Source organism: Lepidothrix coronata, unplaced genomic scaffold (genome assembly GCF_001604755.1).
Source record: "Lepidothrix coronata isolate B3197 unplaced genomic scaffold, Lepidothrix_coronata-1.0 Scaffold5, whole genome shotgun sequence".
NCBI classification, from domain to species: Eukaryota; Metazoa; Chordata; class Aves; order Passeriformes; family Pipridae; genus Lepidothrix; species Lepidothrix coronata.
The window spans coordinates 7,710,613-7,719,968 of NW_016690185.1; the positions used below are offsets into that span (position 1 = coordinate 7,710,613).

Below are 9,356 nucleotides of genomic sequence, written 5' to 3' on the forward strand. Positions count from 1 at the left end.
CAAATCTCTGGTAACAGCATGAAATGGAAAATGAGAGCAAAGGCCGATTTCATCATAGAGGAATATAAAGAGTCTGGCTAGGGATCTGCACAGGTGTAGATAGACAGTCCTCTGAGATAGCTCTTGTGATGTAAGATGTTACCTTCCCCGGACTTTAGTTGTCACTCTTCAGGTAGATCCTACTGCCCCAAAATTTAAGCAATAGCAGATTATAGAAGTATGCCTGTCCCAATGAAGGCTGTGCACAAATCATGCTAACTGTTGATTCTACACTCATGCAAGTGCAAAAGCACTCACATAATCTATTAATACAACTCTGTTATGAGAATAATGATTAATAGATAGTCATGGCGACATTTAAAATTGCTAAATTGGCAATCTGTGCCTTAAGGCTCTTGTGATCTGTAGTACTTGCATAAAAGTAATGACTGAATAATTTTTTGGGTTTGTTTGTTTGTTTTGCATGCAACAATCTGCTCTGGAGCCTTATGGAAAATACTATAGCACCAAATCAAAATTCAAAACTAAATAACAGGAGTAGTTTGCAAACAATGCTTGTATCCTCAGGATAAAATTCGTTTGTTTGTTTCTCAGTTTAGTACTGTTAGGACTCAGGGGGTCTGAGATTTGTAAAGCCAGGACAAGTTTATTAATCATGTTCTTTCTCTGTAAAGTTTCAATAACTACTCTCTTTTCACAAATTGTTGTCAGTTTGAATTTTATTCTTGGACCTAGTGAAATGGTTACTTTTGGTCTGTTGTGTTCCAACCTAAAATCTGAAGATAAAGCAACTTTGTGAAACATGTCACTCTTTATATTGTGTATTTAAATATCATCAGTTCTCTGTGATCAATAGGCTGCTTTGGAGAGTACTACTACTTTAAATCATCATTGGTTATTGAGGAAGAATGACATCCTGTTAAATAAAATATGACCAAATGAAAATTAAAATACATATATATTTTTGTGTTTGTACATGAGAGTGTTTGTGTGGCTTCCTTGTGCTCATATATATATGGAAGACATTTTACTTTGATGAACTGCACTTGATTTTTATCAAGGCATTGAAAGAAAAATAACTGAGTGGTATGTCAGCATGTAAGTCTAGTAACCCTGAATAATGTCTCTTTTCACCCAGCAGTAAGTTTTAGAGAGCTAACATATTTCACATTTACAGTACTGTTGTGAACTTTCACTTCTTGGAAGTGATCTCTCAGATGAAGATCATGCAGATATGCAACACAAGAAAGGCTCATTTCCCCCTCAAAGATATTTCCTAATCTCCTACCTCTTAACTACTTCTTTACTGTGTTCCTTAGCATCATCTCATGTTTATTGACTTTTCTTTTGGTGCCACATAAGGGAGAAGTGATATTAGCTCTGCACAGAGATGTCCCTTTCTTCAGGAAAACATTTCTGTTCTCAGGAGAGAATAACCAGAGTAGGACAGAACAGACTATGTGACATTGAAGGGGTATCTGCAGAATAACCATATTTTGTTCTAGATTTTGTTTTTTTCATGGGAGGGAGAGACCCAGTAAATGATAGTCGTGTTAATGTGCTTCTTTAATGTCCTTTTTGTAGTATGCTTTACTTTAGACACAAGGACACTTATTTACGTCTTCTGTACATTTTACATAACTTTAGTTTACACAGATTAAGCTGCAGTAGCTTCCTGTTTCACACATAATCTCAGTGGTATATGCAGATGCATTTCTAAGGCCAACACTGCAAGGTATAGTTTCCAAAGAAGTACAAATTTTCCAATCGACATGTTGAAAAAATATCAATGGTATCTTATCTAGTCCTTCATCTCCCAGGCGCTCTGTTGTTGTACACAGTATATAAGCCATTGCTGCACAAGGGTACATTTCATCATTACAGCTATAAAAAGATAGATGTCAATACAGTTCTCTGCTCCCTTTGAGATCCCTACAATATTTGAGTTATAACCACTATCCATTTGTATGTTGCCAGGCTGCTTTTCCCTGAAAACAGTGTGATCCCAGTATGTACACGTGTGCATGCCTGTGTATGTGTGTATGACTGCTTGTCTCACCCCACCTCCCATCTTGGACCCCTTTCACTAATGTCAGCTTTCTTCATGGAAAAGACAGAGGCCTCAAAGCTCGCATCTGTGTTGACATGTGCCAGCACCTTGTGACGTGCTCAGCTTGCCTGGCCCTGATATGGAGCTGGCTGGAGCATCCTGCAGTTCACATGTGACTCCTGCACCTTCAGTTCCTACCAGATGAGACTAGGCTTTGGGCTGGAGGATGGGGGAAAGAGTACCAGACCTGCCTTTGTCCTGAGGGAACTGGGAAGCAATAGGGACGTACACAAGGGCTATACAGACAGTTTATACATGCAGTACCATAAAAGTAGGTGGGCAGAGGAATGCTTTTTGCTCCCTGATGGTGAAGAGAGCGAGTCCTTGCTGCCAGGCACCAGTGTTTCTGTACAGGCAGGAGTTCATACATGACTTCCAGCCAAAAGAATAATGTCAGTGTAACTGCCATTGGTGCAGTGGCATGGTCAGGAGGACGGGCAGGAGTGTGGGAGGCTCGTCTTTGGAATTAACTACCTATCATGCTACCAAAGCTGCAGCCTACAATAGCACTGTAATGGTGAAGGATACAGGAATGAATAGTGAAACTGGGAGCTGTGCTAATAATTTCAATAGTACCGACAGTGTTTACATAAATCTCTTAAGTGTCTATGGAGCACAATATAAACATAATAAGTTTTCACAAAGCTGAAAGCTCTGGGCCAGTAGCAAAAAAGTATTTTTTCTCATTGCCTTCCTGCATCTTGGCAGTGCTGGTTTCATTCTCATGAGTAGTGGGGGGAAATAGCCCTTGGCCTTCTAGACATACAAATGGTTGGCTAGTCAAAAACCTTGCAGTACCTGAACCCTGACCAACAGCATCTGTTCCCCTATGGATAGATTACCAGACTGTCAAGAAATCTTCTTCCAATCATCCATCAGTTAACTGTTGAAAACCGTGGAGATTAGCAATTAAGAAAGTGCCTATGTAGAAAAAATATGTCACAGTGGTCAAAATGGAGATTTTTTTTGTTACACAATCATTCACTTCTATTCAGATATATAACTTTCCAACTTTTGTCTTTTGTGAAAAATTTAACAGAATCACAGAACCATAGAATATGCTGAGTTGGAAGGGACCCACAAGGATTATCAAGTCCAACTCTTAGCCCTGCACAGGACCATGCCCAAGAGTCACATCATGTGCCTGAGAGTATCATCCAAATGCTTCTTGAACTCTGTCAGGCTTGGTGCTGCTCCCTGGGGAGCCTGTTCCAGTGCCCAACCACCCTCTGGGCGAAGAACCTTTTTGTAATATCCAACCTAAACCTCCCCTGACACCTTGCCTCTTATCAAATTCACAGAAAAAAATATTAATGAAAAAATAGTAATGAAATATCATTGTTTAAATTTTATTTCCGGTAGTGGTAATGCTAAAGAAAACAATAATATTATTTGATAGCATTATTTTTCATTTCAGTCTCTGGAAATGCATCCTTTTTTAACAGACATGTAATTTCTTCCTCATGAGCAATGAATAGAGAATCAGATTGATCTTAACCGTATCCTATTCCTGGAACCACTAAATAAAGGTTAGCACCGATGAAGCAGCAGTTGGAATGCTGATCTTAATGGTACTATTTTTTTAGGTTTTGATGTATAAACCAAAAATTCGTAAAATTTGAATATGAAATATGAAGCTTTCAATTAGTTTCTAAATAACCACAATAGAGGAAAATGACAACATATTCAAGACCTTTACAATTATTTCTTTTTCTTTAATGCATATACACTTCATATACCTGCATATATACTTCATATACACACACATACAGTTCAGATCAACCTACTACAAACAAAATACCCTGAAATCTGAAAGTGCTCAGAATAAAGTATGAGATACAACTCTGCATTATACTATCAACTGGATTTTTGTTTTTCTATTAAGGCTTTACATTATTATTATTAGATCATTTTAGTGCTCATATAACAAAGACAAAGCATCTTGTTTGCAGAGAAAAAAAAGAAAGGAACATGGAACTGGCACACCACAACTTATCTTTCTTAATTTAATTTCTCATTCACGTGACTTTCTTTTCCTTTTTAAAAAATATGTAGCCATGGATCTTAGCCGATGTGGTGCATCAAGTTGATGCACCCCTGCAGAAACAGGCTAAACCATAACAGCTTCTTACGTTTATATTATAGAGTCATTAAAACCATTTGACCCAGAGTGTATTTTGAAAAAAATTATAGATGAAATTGATCATGACACAGAGATGCAGCACCAAAGAGTGTTTGCAAAAATGCTTGCAAAGATATCTGTCAGGTACACAGTCTCTTCAAGAGGTATGATTTGCAGTCACTTTAGTTTGTGATGGTGTTCAAGCTCCAGAATTAAAGATGGGAAAAGGAATATATCTGCTAGGAATACAAGTTTTTACACAGGCAGATAGGGATAGGACAAGGAGGAACAGTTTTAAACTAAAAGAGGAGAGATTTAGGTTAGATGTAAGGAAGAAATCCTTTACTGTGAGGGTGGTGAGGCACTTGTAACAGGTATGGATGCCTCATCCCTGGAAGTGTTCAAGGTCAGGTTGGATGGGGCTCTGGGCAACCTGGTCTAGTGGAAGGTGGGCTTGGAACTAATGATCTTTAAGGTCCATTCCAATGCAGGTAATTCTATCGTTCTAAGATTTATTCTACTCATATCTCAGTATGATTAAACTGCCTAATTATAAGTCTTTAATAAAATACAGAGGCAACTGCAGTGTACTGTGGATAAATTAAAATTCAGTCATTAACTGAGATTGACTTTAAGACATAGTTCCTTTGAGTAACATCCTCTACCACTTGATGTTTTTGTGGAGGATCTTGCAGAGGTTTTCAGGAAAGATGGGAATGTGACCTACTACTATTGCTTCTTCCCTCTTTAAGGTGTCCCAAGTTCATTGCCTTTAAATTTCTCTGCTAATGTCCTTGCATTATGAAAGGAAACAGGGGGATCTACTACAGTCTTCATTTCCTGTTTCCTGTCTTCTTAATTTCATTGATGCTGAGGTGGTTTTTGTGGGAGGTTTTGGGGGTTTTTTGAGGTTGGTGAGATGAGTCCTTTTTTCTGTTTCAAGGTAATTAATCAAAAGATAACCCTTTAGCTGCAGACATTTATTTTTGACTGTCTATTCCCCCTCAGTTTATTATTTAAAGATTGGTTGTTTGTAATGATTAAATATAAACATCTCAGAAATGCATAATGATTCCAATTTTCTGCCCAGTTTCCCTTCTCTAGAAACACCTTATCAGTGCAACCTAAAGCCCAAGATGACAGCAATTTACATCTCTGCAGAGACAATAAAATGAAAATAATGTGGTTTATCTTGAGTATGTTCCCCTGCAAATAGTTTTACCGTCTTTATTTTCACACATGCAAAAATAAAAAAGCGCTAATAAGATGACTGCTGCTTATTTACTTATTAACTTATTTATTTTATTTTTAAAGTTCAGATAAGAATCTATCTATTACAAAAGCTATCAGGGAAACTTGAGTGTTGATTGGGTGCCACATAACAAAGAGTCACCTGCCTGTTGCCTTCCACCACTGCTTGTTCACAGAGAGACATTGGTGGGTTTTAGATCCCAGTAGTAAGTTTGTGTTTGGCTGAAGTCACTAAATAATGAGGGGCCATAGAGGCCAGTTATGACACAGCTCCTTGGTTTGTATTTCAGATATGGAAATACTTTATAAATGGTGCTTTATATGGGTTTTAGTTTCCCTGGGATTTTTGTCACATAGCCTCACTGAACAAAACTGCTGTACCCTAGGGAGAAAAGTATCAGCGCTGTCAGAGAACTAATTTTGGGAAGGCAGAGAATAAAACCGTCAGCTTTTCTAAGCTGAATTTCCCAAAGGGACTTTTTATTTTGTGAGGAAAACTACCAGACACTTGTAGCATTGCTGGTATTGATTTTAATGTTCAAGTTTGCAGTCATTATTTGCAAGAGCATTTTGATTAAAATAACTTGTCTTTGATTTTCCTCCTCGAAGTGGCTTTGATTTTAAAATTGATTTTCTGACTGTTGATAACATATAACTAAAATGGTTAATTTCTTTTTTTTTCAGTCAAGTCCACTATTCTGATTATTAATGTTAAAGTGATATCATAAGACTGAACAATTAACATTGCATTTTTTAAAGGAAATTTTTTTCTCAGGTCCTGTTTGGTTCTGTGTCAGAGTAAACCGATTTGCCCAACTACCACGATTTCTCATGGAAGAGAAGCTCTTAAATCAAAGGTGCTTTATTGCTTGACTTCTGTCAAAATAAGTCATAGATAGCAAATATATATTGGTTCCTTTCACAAATTCACTCAAGTAAGATGAAAGACCCTAAGACGACACAATAAGTCACTTACTTCCTGATTTACTGAACTAGAAAAATAATCACATCATTAAGTCCCACCTTACAATGCAAGACTAGCCTTCTGAAAAGTTTAGTCAGTGCTTTCACCTGCTCCATAAATTTATGCAACGCATTCCTCAGCTTATTGCTTCCATGACATCCACAGCTACTGAGGTCCACAATTCCAGGGCACAGATGATTAATGTCACCCTATTTGGATTCCTGCATCTGCATGATGAGTCAGGCTGTGTGGGAGGGGACAGTTTTCAGCCTTTGAATTTTTCCCATCTTTCCCTATTCTCCTGAGTTAGATTGGTTAGAATTTGTCCAAGAAGCTCTTTCCTACTGAAGATTTTGCTTATAGCAAAGTTGAAACTTTTCAGTCTCTACATTTTCCAAGTAAATTTTTAAAACAGTTTAAAGATGTTTATCTTGATAAAATTTTTCCTTTGATGATATGTTAGTCAAAGCAATGACATAAAATACTTCTGCTTCAATTTGGATGTTTTATTTCGTTAAAATCTTTGGGATTTTTACACTTTATTATAATATGAGGCAAGTGTAATTTCAAAATCCATAAACTGTTCTTATGAACTAAATTTCCTTTTTTATTTTTTGTTTGGATCACCTTCTCTAGTTTGCTGTAAGTGCCTTTCAGAAAGGTCACGATTTGATTAGTATGTGCCTCCAGCCCTTCAGAATCATATTCATCCATTCAAAGGTTTATTCTTTTTTTCCCCTTCCTCTTCATCCATCCCAAAGCTTCTGCCTTATCCTGTGTCACCTGAGGACAGAAGAGATCTTGTTTTGAGGCGTATATTAAATAAACAAGTTGGTGGCTTTTCATCTTTCTTCTCAAAATCTTACAATTCTGACATGGTTGTTAGAAGCACTTTCTAATTTTTGATTTTCACGTGTGAAAATCAAGCCATTTCTCAATACCATGATATGTATCACTGAAGCAAAAATAACCACACCAATGGAGATGGGGAGGGGGGTAGATAAGAGGAAGGGAAAAATGAAGATCCAGAGCTGACACTAATAGCAAGGAACTAAAGCATTAGGATAAATAATGCCATTCTCAAAGTGTTATTGCAGCATGTAATGGTTCCCTTTTCTTTCTGATCAGCTCTCAAATGAAAATCAATTTACTTTAACAGAGACCACACCCCATGTTGTGTTATTTATAAAAGCAATTGTGTTCTTTTCACAGCATTGTTGACTGCCATCAGCAGTCAATCTAAAAAGTAGAGTTCTGAGCTAGCTTACACAGAGAGGATATAATAAAACTAAAAATTAATAGAGAGTGATAACAAAGATGATGTAACAATATCTGCACATGGAGAGTAAATGCGCTAGGACAGTTCAGCCCTGAAAATAGCCAGTGGGATTTGAGGTATGATGAAAGCCTACAAACTCATGAGTGGCTTGGAGAAACTGAATAACCTTTTTTTTTTTTTCATGTAAGAGCAAAGAGTCACCAGACAAAATTATCAGGCTCTACATTCAGGATGCATAAGAGAAGATGATTCTTCATTCAACCTCTAATTAAAATATTTTCATCATTACCACGGGGCACTGTAGATGCTGAAAATATATATGACTCCCCAAACCATATTCATAAAAGATTATTTATTTAGGGTCATTAAACACAAAAAGAAATATGTCCACTTTCTCAGGGAGATCTTGAGACACAGGGCTCGCTCCTTGTATTCTGGCAGTTCACCGGAGGAATATCAGTTCCTGCTTGCAGCATTCTCATATCGTTCCTGGGCATCGGCTGCTGCCCACTGTAAGGACTAGGCAGACCTTTAGTCTTCCTCAGTATGACTTTTCATACTTTCACTAAAAATTGCTTGCATGCTAGAGATTTATATAGTGTCGAATACTGTGATGGATTTGAGATTTGCTTGTTATAAGAGCTATCCTCTTTTGGGATTCTTCAAAGACTGTTATGCTATAGGGACTTGCTGTCGTTAAGATAAATGTGGGAAATTCATCTCACCCGACTTTAGACATCTATATGTGAGGTAGTTGCCTGGATCCCTGCTCTGATCAGTGGAGAAGAAAATTCCTGGTTATTGTCATCTCACCTAGGAGAAGAGCTGTGCACCGGGGAACATACTTATTAACTCTCATTTAGGCACCTACATCATGGTCCTCAAAATTTGGGTATGTGAATCCCACTATGTTTGGAACTAGGTTATGGTCTAAGTGGGAAAACTGAACGTTTTTTCCCTGTTTTTAAAATCAGGAGATTTCTATTAGCAGGGTCATTGCCTTTGACTGCTGTCCACATTAGAAATAATGTGAGGGGAGAGTTGGTAAGGAAGGGAAGTAAGCAGAGAGCTGTATTCTGGTTCTGCTTCCTCCCTCATGGAAAGCATTGAAAAAATGCAGGAAATACTGCTTTTAAAAATTTTTTTTTCAAGCAGAGATTGGTGTATTTTCTAAAACAATAATGCAAGGGCAAGTCAGCTGGAAAAGTGGTTTGGCATACAGACTTCAATGAAGTTTGGGGTCCACAAAGGTGTTAAATGCAGGTTTTGTTATCCAGAAAGATCCTTTTCTTCCTTCAGGAGTGCAAAATGTATGCAGAAAACAAATATCTCTAGAAAAAAATGCATTAATTGCCTTATTATCATATCCAAAATCCCAGTTCTACAATTCAGAGGGCTAGCTAGGACTGAGAAATATGCATTTAAATCACTCCTAGCTCTTAAAAACTGTATTATGGAAATGAGAGATGGAAATGCCTAAAAATGATGTCAGACAGGAGATGTACACATAGCAGGGCATCTGAAGGGTAGCACTAGGAACAGTGAGCAGCTATTGCTTAGGTTCAGAGGAACTGGACTGTATATCTCCTCATGGTTAAATTCATCCGCAACAGAATTGCAGTAGGTGTAT

The 9,356-nt window shown here is 37.5% G+C and overlaps 1 protein-coding gene across 1 annotated transcript in view; it reads left to right on the forward strand.

Annotated features, from left to right (window-relative positions):
* The window catches only part of CLVS2 (clavesin 2), a 59,555-nt gene extending 58,604 nt beyond the window's left edge, over positions 1–951 (forward strand). The window contains exon 5 of the mRNA XM_017829982.1: positions 1–951. This exon is cut by the window's left edge and continues 7,416 nt beyond it. The gene's annotated coding sequence lies outside the window, so the exon portion shown is untranslated.
* Positions 952–9,356: the final 8,405 nt, after the last annotated feature.